Raw genomic sequence first — 16,074 nt, forward strand, 5'->3', positions numbered from 1 at the left:
GTCTAGTTTTCTGGTAGCCAGGTGTTATATCCACCTGCTGCTTTGGGACTCTGTAGATTTTTATAGTTACAGGAGACTTGCCCATTTATTTTACTGTAAGTGTTGCAGTATCCTGCAGTACCTATAGATTGTTTCTGATAAATCTGCCTGTGGGACAAGCGTGAGACAAGTTGAATTACAAGAAGAAAAATAGCAGTTCTGAACTGATCCACGGATCTGGCATAGCAATGTTAGCCAGGGCCAGACAGGAACACAAATTCTTAACTAATCCAAAAAGCTATCCCGGATGACAGCAATAGGCTTTGTGGCTTTTCAGATAACAAATATTGATCATGTTAAAAGTTTTCTTAATATAGAGAAGAGGTGAGAAGTTTTTTGGAGTCCTGCAAACACAGACATTTAGCTGAATCAACATGAGGTTGGGGGGGCTGGGGAGGGGAGGCAGAGTTGCTTGAAACTGAGTTTAAATTACTTGCTATCTGTACAGGTTTGAGTGTCTTGCAGGTTACCTTTGAGACTGCAAGTATTTTCCCTGCATTTACAAAGACTGCAGGAAACAAGTTCTGATAATTAGTAGCAGAGACGAAACAAAGCTCTGTAAACTAGAAGCTGTTTTTGTCTTTCAAGAGCTATAGTTTGTCTCTTAAGTGTGTGCTCAGTTTCATCTACCAGTTGAAAGTTACTCTAGTTAGCAGGCATTTTAAAGCTAATTTTTCTAGCTGAAAAATAGCAGATAGACTACTAAGAGAATATTTAGGTCATTTTAAGCACATTTATGATTAAACTGTCAAAGGTATCTCTTCAGAAGTCGTGCTATACTGGTTATTTTAGTTCAAGTGGTTATAGTTGTTCCCCTGACCTGAATTTTCCACGCACCACAGAAATCCATGTTTTAAAGGTAACAATATATTTCGATAAATAAACGTGTAATTGAAATGCATTATCTCCAGGTAGCATCTAGACTGTAGTTACAAAGCTGTGACTGTTGTGTAACCCCACAACAGCAATATAATCGAGAGTTTCTTATTTTGATTAAATCCCATTGACTTCAAATACGTGAGGCTTTTCCTGAGATGCTCCAACAGCCGCTGGTGGTTTGGTGTTCAGTGGGTAGATCGTTTTCAGGAATGTTTTTAAGACTTGACGTTGGCTCCAGGAGTATCGTGCTCCTGGGAAGCAGTGGTGTGCTGGCTCTTCCCCCGTGTACTCCCAGCCCCTCTAGTTATTCTAGAACAGTCATTAACTACTTTGGGAAACGACTCCCACTCCCACGTAATAGGTTTTGCAGGAAACATCTGGCTGCCGCTCCTCCAAAAGATGAAGAGTTGCTGAGTGAGGAAGGGTTGTACTGGTGTTGCTGGGAGGCTGGGCAGAGTGGCACAGATGCAGCAAGCTCAGCTTGCTGCAGCCTCAATTCCTGCCTCTGGAACTGGAGTTTGGAAGGGCCCCCGGAGGCGGTGGAGCAGAGCCCCCCTGAGCAGGACTGTCCCCTCCTGCTTTGCTGGGGAGCCAGTGCAGGCCGCCAGGAGCAACCGGCGTAAGCAAGTGCTGCAGGGGAAAATGGGCTCTGTCTGCTGTGTCAAATAGGGCTCTGGGGGGTGAAAAAGCGTGGTGGTTAGCTTCGTCGTTGACCGGTTTTACTCCTCCCGTGATCCACCACCACCGCCCGTGCTTTTAAAAGGCCATTATCGAGGCTGCAAATACCAGAGCGGGGGTTTCAGCTGCACCTGAGGCTCCCTTTTGGAGAGCAGAGGCTGAAGGGGGACTTTGTCAGAAACTACAAAAAAAAGATGTGCTGACGGGCTGCTCTGAGGCGGGGAAGCATTTTGCTGAGGGCAGGCACCTCCCAGGGTTCAGATGAGAAGCGGTCCCCTCTCCTTTGCCACTCCGGGGGTGCACCTGCCTCCCTGATGTCTGACCCTTCTCAGGGTCACTGCAGCTCATCGAAAATGAGCGGGGAGTCCTGCCCTGCCCTCAGGAAACCTGCACCGTGGCTTTGAAGCACTCGCAGCTCTGTGTTGCCGTGAACTAGTGCATACAGGCCCGGGGCCAAGCCCCCAGCTCTGGCCCGCAGCCCCCCACCTGCCTGCTGCCCGGCGGGCAGGGACCCCGCACAGCCCACCCTGCCCGCAGCCCCGCTCCTGCTGGCCCTGCCTGCTGCCACCGGGCTGCTCCCCGATCTGGCATCTTTATTTTTGAGGCTCCTTCTGTGACAAATTCAGCCTTGAAAGCAGCTGGCGAGCTTGCAGAGCAGCAGGCAAACCATAAGTGCTGTATTTGAAAGAGATGGAGCATCCTTTGGAGCCGATTTTGCAGCAGAGGGAGGGGGTGGCTGGGGGGCTGCAGGGTGGCCCGGACCCTGCTGTGCTTCCAGCTCAGACCTGTGCAATGCCGATCCCACAAAGCGGGGATGGAGCCAGCCAGGCGCAGGGCTAGGAGCTGCCGGTGGTGTCCGTCTCTGGTGCCGCTCTGCACAGGAGCTCCTGCCCTACTCCTCGAGGTTACATGGAGTAGAATAGACTCGGTTGGAAGGGACCTACAACGATCGACTATCCCAACTGCCTGACCAATTCAGGGCTGACCAAGCTAAAGCACGTTTTTAAGGGCATTGTGCAAGTGCCTCTTAAATACTGACAGGCCTGGGGTACCGACACTTCTCTAGGAAACCTGTTCCAGTGTTTGATCACCTTCTCGGTAAAGAAATGCTTCCTGATGTCTGGTCTAAACCTCCCCTGCTGCAGCTTTGAAGTGTTCCCACACACCTTGTCACTGGATCTCAGGGAGAAGAGCTCAGCACCTCCCTCTCCCCCTCCTCAGGAAGCTGCAGAGAGCAACGAGGTCATGCCACAGCCACCTTTCTCCAAACCAGGCAAACCCAAAGTCCTTAGCTGCTCCTCATAGGACATTCCTTCCAGCCCTTTTGCCAGCTGCTTTGTCTGCCTCTGGATGCATTCAAGGACCTTCACATCCTTCTTAAATGATGGGGCCCAGAGCTGCACGCAGTAGCGCCAAGTGAGGCTGCACCGATGCTGCATACAACAGGATGGCCGCCCCTTTTGGCCGGCTGGGTGTGCCGTGTGTGGTGCTGCCCGGGATGAGGTTTGCCCTCCTGGCTGCCAGGGCACACCGCTGACTCACACTGAGCCTCCTGCCAACCAGCATCCTGGATCCCTTTCTGCAGGGCTGCTCTCCAGCCACTCCTCTTTTTTATATATATAACAATTTATATTTGTTATCAGGCCTTTGCTCATGAAGTGCTGTAATGTTGTAGGAACTCATCATGATTTTCATGCACAGCTGAGAAGCCACGTTGTTCATTGTGTACCTCCCTCCACAGAAGCAATTCCACAATACGGAACGATACTGCAATTATCTCACACTGGTGCTATTAAACAAGAGCTAACACTTTGACTTGCTGATCTGTTAAAACATCAGCTAGCGGGACAGACTAGATCTTGTTTAATTACATCCATTCTCAGTCCTCCTCCCATCAAAAGCTGCAAGGAAAAGAAGTGTTTGTATACGTGCCATAAGTGAGCTCAGGGGTGGGGAAAGGAAAGGATAAAATGGATGTATGCCTTAACTATTTGGACAGCCTGCGAAGCTGACTGTTTTCTAGGGATTTAGCTATGTTAAAATAGTTATTTGAATAACATTACTGTGGGAGAACTGAAGTGTAACTTCAAATAATACTAAGACATCCTCCCCCCACACCCCACTGAAGCAGACTGGTTGAGCTCCCGAGCCACGAGTCCTGCTTAGCTGTCACCTCAGTGCCCAGGGGAGAGACACCAGCTACCAGCCAAGACCTAACCTGTACTTGAAGCTAGCTCTGCCCTTTCTGCCTACTCTGCGCTCTTGGGCTCAGGTTCTCCAGTTCAGCTCTGGGTTAACGTGTCAGTTGACGCTGTATGAGAAGCTGTTTGCTGAGCAGCTGCCCCAGCAGCACCCTCCTGGCAGCTGCTGCCATGGAAAAAACCCTCTTATGTTCTCCAACCTGTGGCGCTGGACCAGCAGCCATGCAGGAGTCAGCTGGGGAAACCGTACTGCAAACCTCGGCTTTTGCCAGGCAGCTCTTGCAGACCTGCAGCCATCACACTATTGAATTTTCTGCACAGCAGGAGCCTCCAAAGGTGGGCCCTGGTTGAGCGTGTTTTCCCCTGCTAAATAAAAGTGGGCCAGGTAGTGAGCTTTGGTTTGCTGTGCTGAGCCACAGGACCTGCAGGCTCGCAAGCTTCCCGGCTCTGTGCAGGACCATTCCGGTTCACTCCTTGCGAGCTGAATTGGCTCAGGGTGGGTATGGACACGTGTGGGTGTGATTCAGTCAGGGCCATTTGTTCCAAGGGCCCAGGCTAGGTCCTGTCCCTCTTGTGTAGCAGTGTAGGCGCACCTCACTTTCACAGAGCTCCGTGCTGGATGCACATGTTTAATGTGTGTTTGGGGTACCTCTAGATGCTCAGAAACATTAAATTCCTTTTGATTTCTGTGGACTGGAATTTACCTTGGGAGCAACTGTTGTGCTGGGTAGTGCCTTTTCTTTTGTGCTACCTCACAAATGGGGACCAGGGCAAGCTTTAGAAATAAATTCATTCTTTTCTATGCTCCAGGTGCCCTGGTCTATGCATAGTTGGCCATAGTCAACTTCAATTCATCTTAGCTTCAAAAGCACACTCGTTGGTCCTGAAAACAGGTTTGTAAGTTGCTTTCCTCTACACACTTCTGCATTTGTTTTGTTGTAGATGGGTACTTTAAAAAAAATAAATGCCTACACACCCCCACACCTCTTGCTCACTGCACAGTTTGGCATGATCTACATTCAGCTCTTGTGGAAGAGTCAGCTGCTCAAACAGGGAAAGATTTGAGTTTGAAGGAATCAACCTTTTATTTAAACACACTGTTGACTAGCAAACAGCACATTCCGGGCATCCTGGAAGAGGATTATTCCAGTTTGTTTCATTTACTTCAGATGATACGTCCTTGAAACTTCAGTGGCAGTCACGGTCGGGTAGTGACGCTGGACAGGTATGCAGCTGAAGCCCAAGGTGACCTGTCAGCCGTGTGGGTTTTGTTCGGCAGGTTTGCTTAGCCTGTGGGCAGCGGAAAGTTTTTGGAGCGGTTTGGTGGGGTGCAGCAGCGCTCCTCCATCTTTTATGACTGCCTCAGAGACAGACACCGGCAGCAAGTCACAGGGGTCATCCTGACCAGAGTTTTTCCAAAGAGTCCTCTTTTCTTTCATAATATGTGGTACTGTACAGCCCTACATTGTGCAGGGTATTTGTGGGCAGCAGTACCAGTGCTGGGCACAGAGTGGCTGTGGCACTGCTTCTGCTCTTCTCCTTCTCCTTGGGGGGCTGGAGATCTCAGAGACCTGATGGTGTTCTGTAGAAATGAGAGTTCCTTCTCCCTGCTGGCTGAACGGGTTTGGGAGGGAGACCTGAAATTCACTGTGCATGTTGCAGAAGGTGCCAGGGGTCTGACTGTTCTATGCGGCTATAAAAAAAGGTAAGACAAGGTGTTCTGCTTTACATTTCATGAGAAATATAGGGCTGGCAGTGGCCTCCTGCATCTCCAAACCCAGATCAACTGCAGGCAAATGCACTGTAAAATGCTGTTTATAAACTTGGCAGGCTCCATCTTAAAGCTACGTGCTTTTGCCTGAACTCACAAGTCCTCTCAGAATCCCCTGAGAGTGAGGCTCTTGGAGATCTTCACTGCTCTGAGTTTTGTGGCGCTACAGAGATTATGTCAGCCACAGAAAGCTGTGAGCCTGAGGTGATATTTGTAAGTTTCCAAGGAAAAAACTGCCCTTTTTCCATCTTGTTTCTGTGCTCCATTCCCTTTGGGCAGAGTTAGGACCACAGTCAGGCAGCAGCTGTTAAACTGTGCTTTTAGAAGCATCTTGATTCATTCTCCTGCAAGAACAACAACAAAACTCACCCAGCCACAGCTCTCTTTCAAAGACCTGTCTTAAAGTTAGGGAGGAGCGGAGGGAGCCAGAGGGAGGAGTGCAGCACAGGCTGGCCCAGAGGTGCTCAGCATCCTGTGGAGGACCCACCACAGACTGTGTAGAGGGACTATCCATAACTGCTTCCCTCCTTCCCCATGGCCGGGACACCCACCCTGCAACTGGGAGGGAGCGGGAACATCTCTCTCGGGCTGGCATTGCCTGTTCTGTTCTGCTCTTCGTGCCTTGGACAGCTTTGGTCAGCAGGTTGGGTTGTCCCATGCAGAGGAGAAGGCAGATCCATGGGGTGGATTGGAAGAAGAGACAGGAGGGTGCTTTGTCTCCACATAAGTAAGTGAAAGAGAGCAGGAATTAATAAAGGAGAGACTCCAAGAGATTTGGAAGAGCAGGAGAGGTGTCTGAGAAGGTACTTCAGCTCTCCCCATCTAACTCCATTATTAATTTTAGAGACGTTAGTTTTAGGAAAGCAGCAGGCAGATAACTCTGTAGGATTCCTTGTTTGGCCTTAAACAAAGTATTTGCTGATGAAGGTCTGAACAAGCAAAGGCAGATTTTTAGGTTGCTATGTGACAAACTTGGGAGTCCCCTCAAAAGGTATCAGAAATGTTCTCCATCTTCTCAGAAGTCTCTTGTTCTAGTCCAGCTTGGCAATTTTGCAGAGAACGCCTTGCACGTTCGCCTTTGCCTCCACTGTTGGCATTCGTGAGCTGCTGTATTGCTCCTCGGTGCAGCTATGCAGTGCTCTCAGACACTTACCTGCCTCTGCCAGCAGCTGGGCTCCTCAGTTAACCAAACTAACCAAAATAAATTCCAAAAAAAAAGGAATTTAAAAAGGAATTTATTTTTCTCTGCTTTTCCCTCATCCCACAGTTTCTTGGAGCTTTTTGTCCTATAAATGTTGCATGCATCACACTGTGACTCTGGAGGACTCAAGTTAGCAAAGCTTACACAAGGAAATGGTTAAAAAAATAAGAAAGCCAACCTGTCGTTATCGACTTTTAGAGCAAATGTAATTATTTGAAAACCTATTTATATCTACAGCGTTCAACACTATGAGGAAATTTTAAGACATTTAAACATTATAAAAAAATTAAATGGAATTATTACAAAATTAATATTTTATGCAAATTCTAATTCCAGTGGAGAGAGACGGGGTACTGGGGTTTGGGGTTGGATTTTGTTGTTTGGGTTTTTTTTTCCAACGTGAACATCACTGTGTTTTTGCAGATCTGAATATAGCAGCACTGTGCTAATCAACAACAAACAGAAAATGCGGCTGACCAGCCTGTATCATTGTTTTACATCAGTGCTTTTCAATATCTTAGTTTTTAGCTTTACATATCTTTGTTTTTAAGGAAAGACGTCAAAATCTTACTCTGCTTCTCTTTGATTTTCCAAATTTTCCTCCCCCTTCGAGTTGCACAGGCATTTAAATACACAAATTAATAAAAGCAGCCCTCTCCACCCCATCCCAAACCTTTGCCAGGGTGCCCCAGATGCTAAAACAAGCAGTATTAGCCTGGTTCAGGGATTGGCAAGGAGCAGGTTAAAGCTGACGAAATTAAGATGATGCAAACCGTGCCCCAGAGAACTGATTCCCAGGGAGCTCCTGAGCCAGAGGTGTCCGGAGGAGCCGCTTCAGCCTGGCACGGGAGCCAGCGGAGGCCTGTCTGTGCGAGAGCAGGTCTGCACCCGGGGCTCCACACCGGGGCCGTGGGGAAGATTGTTGTTTTAAATAAAAATGTGGCTTTGAACCCAGGTGGAAAGGAAGATGTGGTTAACCCTTTCGTTGCCAGCGGTGGGAGGATGCGTAACAACATAAGACACCCACCCACCCACCCCCGGTTTTGCTTCAGGTGAACCCACCGGCTGGACCCCGCAGTGTTCTCCTGAATTTGGCCGTGTTTGATGTTTTGCAAAGAGAAATTGAGTCGTGGGGTTTTTTTTTCCCCCGTCTAACACTTCTATTTCATTCTTGTACCTGGGAGTCTTTGGGCAGAGGCTGACGTGGGAGCCTTAGGAACAAAAGGAGAACAACAGCTGGGGTTCGGCTGTGAACTGCTTGCCCACGCAGGTAATTTCTGACCTTTAATTTCGGCGAAGCGCTTACAAAAACTGTGCTGTCAGAACCCCGTTTTCCAGCTCTAAATAACTCTGGGTTTCAGTCTCTGTAGCTGCCTGGCTAACAGCTTCCCCGGGCCCTCCTCCCCTCCTCCTGCAGCCCCGGGCTGTTTTCCTCCACAGAGCAGGAGTTAACACAAAGCTTTTAGCAAATGTGGCATTTCCTCCCCCTCCGCTCTTCCATTGTCACAGATGATTTGACAGAACAAATCTAATTTTACCTTTAGCAAGTGGGGGGGGGGTTGGTTGGTTTGTTTTTTTTTTTTTTTTCTTTTTGTTGTTTTAAACAGCAATTCTTATAATGACAGTGGAAATGTTCTTTTACATGAAGTGTTGATTTTTCAGGGGAAAAATACCCTCCAGGCTAGCTTCCTCTGCATTCCACATATTCTCCTAAAATTTGTGGTAGGTTTTCAATTTATATGAATATTTAACCTCATTGGTACTTGGAATATACTTGGATCTGTAAGGAAATGGAATATTTTTCCCTTTATTTAACACATCACATCACAGTTACTTGCTGTCTGGCTCTGCTGTATATTCGGTAGGGGCACAGACATATCCCTTCAGATGGAATGTTTTCAGTATTTCAAAACCAAGATTTTGTGTTGGAAGGGTTTTCTGCTTCTGTTCTCTGTGCCCACTTTGAGGAATTGTGTGTGGTCCCCTCTATTCATCCTTCCCTATCCTGACCATCCGTGCTCCGTTGCCAAAAGCTAGCATTTTACAGACTTTAAGATTAGAGAAAACGTGTTGCCTTTCACAGATTATAAATTTGTTTCTGACACAGCAACATAGTTGTTTTCCCTGTACTCTTAACACCAAAAATATTTCCCGATGTTTCAGTGTTGGACACAGAAATTTTGGGGTGTCTCTGTTTGAACTCTCACAGAGCATGGGGACGGGGTCCAGCACTGCCCCCCTGCACAGATGCATCACATAAGCTTATCCTGCTCCCAGGAACTGCCCTGGTAGTGGGAGTTCCTCAGGTTTGCCAGGTCCAAGCAGGCGTCCCTCAGAGCTGGTGTCCCCAGCAGCCTTACTGCTTTCAAGGACAACTTGATTATAAGGCTGATTTTCTTTTTCAACACTGTAGCATAAAAGAAAACTTTGCAATCTCGGGCAATTATTTTCTCTTGACGGTGAACATCGGATGGCAGCTCATTACATGTTCGTTGACTCTAGCCCATCCTCCCTAGCGTGGCAGAAGCAGCAAGCTGGGGTGACCTCGGCAGCCTTGCACCCACCTTCCCGGCATATCCAGGTGGGGGGGAGCTGCTGGGGAGGGCTCAGGCCGTCCAGGGGCCGGTGTCCACCTACTTTCAGTTGTGGGTGTGAATGACAAAGTGGGAGGACGAAGGACCTGTGCCACGGGTGGCTGGGTCTGTGCTGCGGCAAAGCCATGTAGGTGTGCAGTCAGTCTGACTTCGGTGGGCTGAGGAACAACTGGATCTTTCACGCTCCATTCTGCACCTTAGCCTCCCCTTTCACACCAGCACGGGGTAAAACACTGGCTCTTCAGATGGAAGAGTCCCAGAAGCTGACAGGTCACAGCCTGAGCAGTTTTTAACATTGGGAGGTGGTAAACAACCTGCCATTGCCTTAACCTGTTTGTTCCAGGTGTTTCCCATATCCTGGTCTTTTCTAGATCCCTACTCTGATTCACAGCTTTTAAAATAATTTAACCACCGTTATTTTTTTGCAGTTCATGGGAGAGCCCAAGATCAGAAATGTTTATTCCTGGCTAAAGCACACATGGTTTCACATTAGACATCAGATACCAGGAAAATGAGGCACCTCATGCGGTAATACTTTGTTCCATCAGAATATTTTTGTCTATTGGTACTACTCCAACGCTTGCAAGAGATGCAGTTTATAAAGAACTTTTTGAAGGACAGGAATGCAGAGGCTACAATGCTTTGAAATATAGAAACACGACCAAAACCAAATTTTAACAGAGACTGGAGAAGAAGAGCTTGAGGAGGAAAAAAAATGAAGGTAAGAATGTAAATGTGTTTATTTACTAGCCAAGGTTGTGTTGCATGTTACAGGGAATTCCATAAAGGAATCTGGCAGGCAATAGGATTTAAAAACTTAAGCTTTTCAGATTTCCACCCCCCCACCCCCTGCCAAATAGTTAATTTAGGCTACAGTAAGCAATGACTCCTACACAGTGCTGGAAATTACAGCAACCGGGACTTGGTTTACCACTGCCAACAACTGACGATTTCAGCAGCTGTGGAATTTGTTAAGAATCAGGTCTGTGCCACGCAAGTGGCCAAACACGGGGTGGAAAAAAGAAATAAAGGCGATTCCCATGTGGATGAACTCCTGGGAACCCCTGGGATAACAGAAGGGGGAAAAAAAAGAGGGGGTGGGGGTGAGAAAGGGAGCAGAGGAGGAACTGAAATGCAGAATGGTTTAAATCCAGACTGTCCGTTCAAGACAAGGAAGCCAATCTCACGACAATGACCGTGACTCCTGTTGCGGCATGCCAGAGCTGCTTTCTCCAGCGAGGCTCCTGGGATGGAGCGGTTTGTCTGGCAGCTGGCTCCTCGCCAGGAGCACGGGAGGCTCCAGCTCTGCCCTGGGACGGCAGGGCGGCCAGACTGCCACGAAACACCTTTCTCAAGTCAGGCTTCCCACCGCCCTTCGGACAAGCTGCGGCTCGGCGGGGCCGCGGGGGAGCGAGGCGTGGCGGTGGGCTGGGGGCTGCTGTGCCCGGCCGTGCGGGGGGGGCTGGGGGCTGCTGTGCCCGGCCGTGCGGGGGGGGCTGGGGGCTGCTGTGCCCGGCCGTGCGGGGGCCCTGCGGGGCGCAGGCAGCTTGTGCCCCGGGCTCCCTGAAAACCAGGCAAAAAGCCGGGGGAGGCTGGGCACCGCAGGGTCGGCGTGTGTCCGGCAGAGCATTTATTTCAGTTTTGCCTCTGGCCCCTGGTGACTCCCTCTGTACGCCCTTTGATACCGACTCTTTCATTCCCTTGGGTAAAAACCAGTAATTAGGGGACAAAAGCAAAATTAAAGTGACCGCTGTGCTGCAGGTTGACACCAAGGCCGTTATGCTTCTACGGTGCTATTTGTGTCCCAGCATGCTGCTTTTCCTGATTCGCTTCTGCTTTTTTTTGGTACGCTTATTTTGTTTTTCTGCAAAAGTAACAAACATAAAAGTCAGTTTCTGGTAGTCAGTATCACCTTTGGGGTGTTAGCAGTATGGGCACGGTTTTGCTGCAGAGGTTTTTACTAGACATCTTTTTAGGTGGAGGTATTCCTGTTAGCTTTCTGAGTTGATAAATCCCCATTTTTACAAAATTTGAGTATACTTTTTAAAAAAATCTCCTTTAAAATGTGGAAAGAATGTAAAAGTATTTCCACCTTTTAATAGAAGTAATGTTTTTAAGAGGGGGAGGAAACTTCTTTCGTTTCATTTGTAAAGACCAATGCAAGTGTGTGTGCACACACACGTGCACAGAAGCGATCAAGACCAATTCAGAGAGGGCGCTTGTCTTGCGTTTTGCTTTTTTATGTCTCCTCACCCCATCAGCTCCTCTGCATGACTGACAGCTGATCGGGCTTTCTCCTTCCAGCACGTTTTCCTTTCAGGTTACCCACAGCTATTCCCACCACGTGGGTGCCAGCCGCTTCCCCTGGAAACCAGGCCACATGCAGCAGTGAAACAGCCTCTCTGCTCCCAAGGATACACGCACCAACCTAGAGCACGCCTCCCTAAAGATTTCCAGAGGGCAGAGATGCACATTCACCGGCGGGGATGAGGTTATACTAACTCACTGCTTGCAAATCTGATGATTTTGTGGGGTGCTCCAGCAGCCGTGGAGGCAGCAGCTCTGCCATGGGGAGCACTGGCACTGGAGGGCAGCTGTCTCCCCTTGGCTCTGCCAGCTAGCTGAAACATTTGAGACAAGTCGATTGAAAATAATTGGCACAGCTGGTTTTATGTAATTTTTCCTTTTTTTTTTTTTCTTTTCTGCAGCAGAGACTGAGTGACAGAAATAGGAGTTGAGAGCTGTCTGATGGCTTTAAAGGGTTTTTTCTTTCTAAGCCAATGCTGTACATTAGTCAAGATTTTGATTGATGACCTACTGTAGGATGTAGTTAGAGCTCCCATTTAGCTCTGCTGTATTCCAAATGCAGTAATTGATTACACAGGTATTGCAACAGACTTTTTTTTTTTTTTATCAATTCCTTGGGTACTTTGACCATGGCACTTTAAGGAAGTACTTTAAATAAGGGGATTGATCAGGTAAGTAGGTAGACAGCACTGAAGTCTTTCAAGTCAGTGACCTTAAACTGTTGGCTATAAGCTACCAGATAAATTACTATGAATTTAGATTAACCATACTGCTTCTGTCCCTGCTGCCTAATGAAAAGCATATGCTCACTAGATTAAGGGCATGTAAATTTGTCATCATAAATTCACACACTGGAGCGTGATTAAAGTGAAATTCGACTGCCTTTATAAAAACATTTGGTGCAACCATGAATTTTGTTTCCCTTATGAAGCATTCTTAATATTTTATGATGTGTATTCATGCCAAGAACTTAGCTATGTATTTTTGGTGATGCTGGGTGACATTAACGGTGTTACTAAATTTGTTTGCCAGAGCCCTTTAGTGTGAAGTTGCAGAAGACTGAGGAGAAAGAGCAGCGTGGTGATGTCACAGCAGTCACATTGCACCAGGGCACATGTCTCTCAGAAGTACGTGAAGCGTTATAGTATCTGCTAGCGCTCTGCTGACTCCAGAAGTTTCCCAAAAACAAAAGAACACAAGCTGAGGGACCCAAATTTGTCACTGGACCAGGAGACTGCAGTCATTAAAGCAAGATCAAAGGCTTGCCCAGGAGCTGTCCCAGTTCAGAGACCTGCTGCAGTCTGTGGTTACAAGGAGTGCCTGGAGAGGATCTGGCGGCAGTGGTGCCAGTGTCTGCGCGAGCTCTGCACAAAGGGAGTTGCTGTAGTCTCTGCTCTCCAATCCAGTGAACACACCACATACCGGCCCTGCTCCTGCAGGGACAGGGCATCTGTGTATGCTGGCTAGCTCTCACTCATTTCTTTTCCATCCTTCACGCCGTGAGCTGCATAAGCCCTTTAAGGTTTAGTGCCTGCAAGCAAGTGTAGTTCCTCCACAGCAACACCCTGCATTAGTGGCAGAACAGGACAGGAAATAAACTTCAGGGTTCCCTGTTTATTCCAGTTTCTTCTGTTCTGCTAGATTTGAAATCCTGTAGTTCCACTTTTGTCTTCCTTGATCTGCCTTCTTTTCTGTTCTGTAATACTTGTGTGGATCCCCTCTCCACCTTCTACAAAGATGAAAAATTTTAAGAATATGGTTTAGGGCCTGCAGAAGAAAAAAATTTAAAAAGCAGGACAGTCCCCAACCCTTACTTGAGGATGATTTTTTTTTTTTTTTTTTTCTGGAGAACACCTGTGAATTTTAGCACAAAGCAGTCACTTCACCATAGCCAAGAATTGTGTCAGTATAGGATTCAAACTGTCATTGTTCTTGCAGGTTTTTTTGTTCTGAGACAGATGCTCATGTCCTTACACTAGACTCTGGCAGCGTCCTTGTTGCCTCCGCTGAGGCTGACCCATAAATCCCAGCAATGACTCGCAAGGTTGCTCAACATTTGTGTTTTTTCACGTGGTTTCTTCATTTCCACTTCCTTTTAAGACTTGAACGTAACACACATTTCAGATCTGCTTCAGGCTTCCCTTGCCCGTGTGCTGCAACAGCAGTGCACTGGCTGGAAGAACTCTGAAAGCTGCTATGCCTGCCACAGAGAAGTCTGGAACGTTGGGGCATACACAAAATGTAGATTATACCTCCCTTCTGCCAAGTGTAGACTTGGGGGGATTATCTAGAGAAAGCAGCATCCTGACTCTTAAAAGAAGCCTTTATTTTATGGCTTATTTTCTCTCTTCACTCTAACTATCAAAAGCAATTCTCAGGCTTCAATTCTGACTTGAAATTCTCTCCTTTTTCAGAAACATCAGCACTTCAGGAGAACAGCTACCCAGACTCCAGGTACTCCCCAGTCCGAATACCGGGCAATACACAACTAAGGTCTGAAGCAGACCCAACCAAATGCATCTTGCTCTTTTTGCCAGAGGCCAAGCTCCCCATGGAAAAACCCTGTGGTGACTGGACCACCACTCCCTGCAGCTGTTACATCCTAAATCCTACAGACAGCACTGTATGGTTTCCCAGCCTGGCTGAAAGTTCCCTGCTGCTGAATATTGCTTACTGACTCTCCTGCCCTTCTCACTTCAAGCACACAGGATCCCAACACAGGCAATATTTTCCTTGCACCCTGCTCCCCCCTGTAGCCTCACAGGAGGGCCTCAGAAGAACAGTGATAACTTCCCTTTGGGAGCCAAAACTGTGGCTCTCTGTGGTCTTCCTTCACAGAGCTTCACGTGACAGTTTCATTGCTTTCCTGGTAGCACTGCACAAAAACCGTATGATTTCTGCCGTTATCACATAAATCTTTTTACAGTGTGTATTCTTGGGATGATTAAATTTAAAGAGAACGATCAAGAGCAGGTCTAATAGTGTTGACAGCACTTTTCATCCTAATTAACTGAATTCTAAGTAGGAAAATGCTATTCCTGGCTCAGGGATCAGTATTGTAATTGCCTGTCTGACTAGCAGTTAAGGACCAGTACTGTTGTACAGTGTAATGTGTCTTGCTTACCCAGCTCAAACCAAAGGGCAGCGGCTTTAGCCTAAGGTGCACAAAGCAACGAGTATTTCAGAAATCACACACATTAGAGTGCCCAAAAGCAACTTTACTAACAGCCGGGGGCCCACAGACATCAGAATGAACAAATGCAATACTAACATGAGAAGAGGGAATTCAAATGTGCCCTTCAAAGTAATCTAAGACTAACTTGAAAAAGTAAAATTAGAGCCTGCAGTAGCAGCAAGCAGCTGGAACAGAGCTGACAAGATGACCATCTCAATGGCAGGTCCTGCATTTAAACAAACTCTGTACTGCAAACTTCTGATTACAATATAGCTACTTAAGTATACGTGACATGCAGACATTAAAGACTTACAATTAATTATACAGTCACTTTAAACAGCCAGCTCCTGTAAAACTCTGCACCAGTATCTGAAGTGCACTATTAATCTGATTAAACCTCTGAATTAACTAGGAAGGCATTAATTCAATATAGACAAGAAGCTCAAGCTGAAGTAAATCTTCACCAAAGCCCACAGCCCAGACAGCCTAATCTTGCAAAAACAGAGTCCTAGTACTATACAGTAAACGTGCAACAAGTGTTATCCCCCTTGCTTTTTTTTTTTCCCCACCCTCCTTAAAAGGCCTTGCGGAATACACTCTCTACAAAGCTGCAATTTGAGTTACTTATTGCTTATAAAAGCAGGTGAACACTCTCAAACTTTATGGTACTACAGTGCTCAGCCTAACAGAATCACAATGTAGTTTATTTTTACCCCAGAGATACTGTTCTTCCGTTAAGAGAGTCTTCAGGAAAAGTCTATCACAATCGTGCTTCCCATTTACTTCAAACGAATTACAACAGCTTTACTCTTGTGGGAGAGCTGAGCTGCTAATTTCTGATTGTACACAGGGTCACTTTAGCACAGTTTCTGATCGATGTAGGATGTAGCAAAGATGTTGCAACTGACCAGAAAGTTCATGCGACAAGTCTCAGAAATTGGAGCTTAAGCATCTCCTTAAGAAATACGGGAATTAATATAAAAAGACTTAACAACTGTAAGTTGGTAATTAGAAATTTCAAGGAGTGATTTGAAATATCAGGAAACGTACTGAGGCATTGTTCTTGAAAAAGTATTTTAACATTTTAAACCTCTTAGCATTCTTTAGGACAAGCAGAATCCCATAAAGCAGCTTACTGTATTTCAACTGCTTTGTGTCAAAGACAGCTGAAAACAATGCAAGCTTCTAAATATTTCCAGAGCATTTAACTTTACCTTACCTTTTTGTTT

The sequence above is a fragment of the Falco naumanni genome, chromosome 2 (assembly GCF_017639655.2).
Source record: "Falco naumanni isolate bFalNau1 chromosome 2, bFalNau1.pat, whole genome shotgun sequence".
Lineage (NCBI taxonomy): Eukaryota > Metazoa > Chordata > Aves > Falconiformes > Falconidae > Falco > Falco naumanni.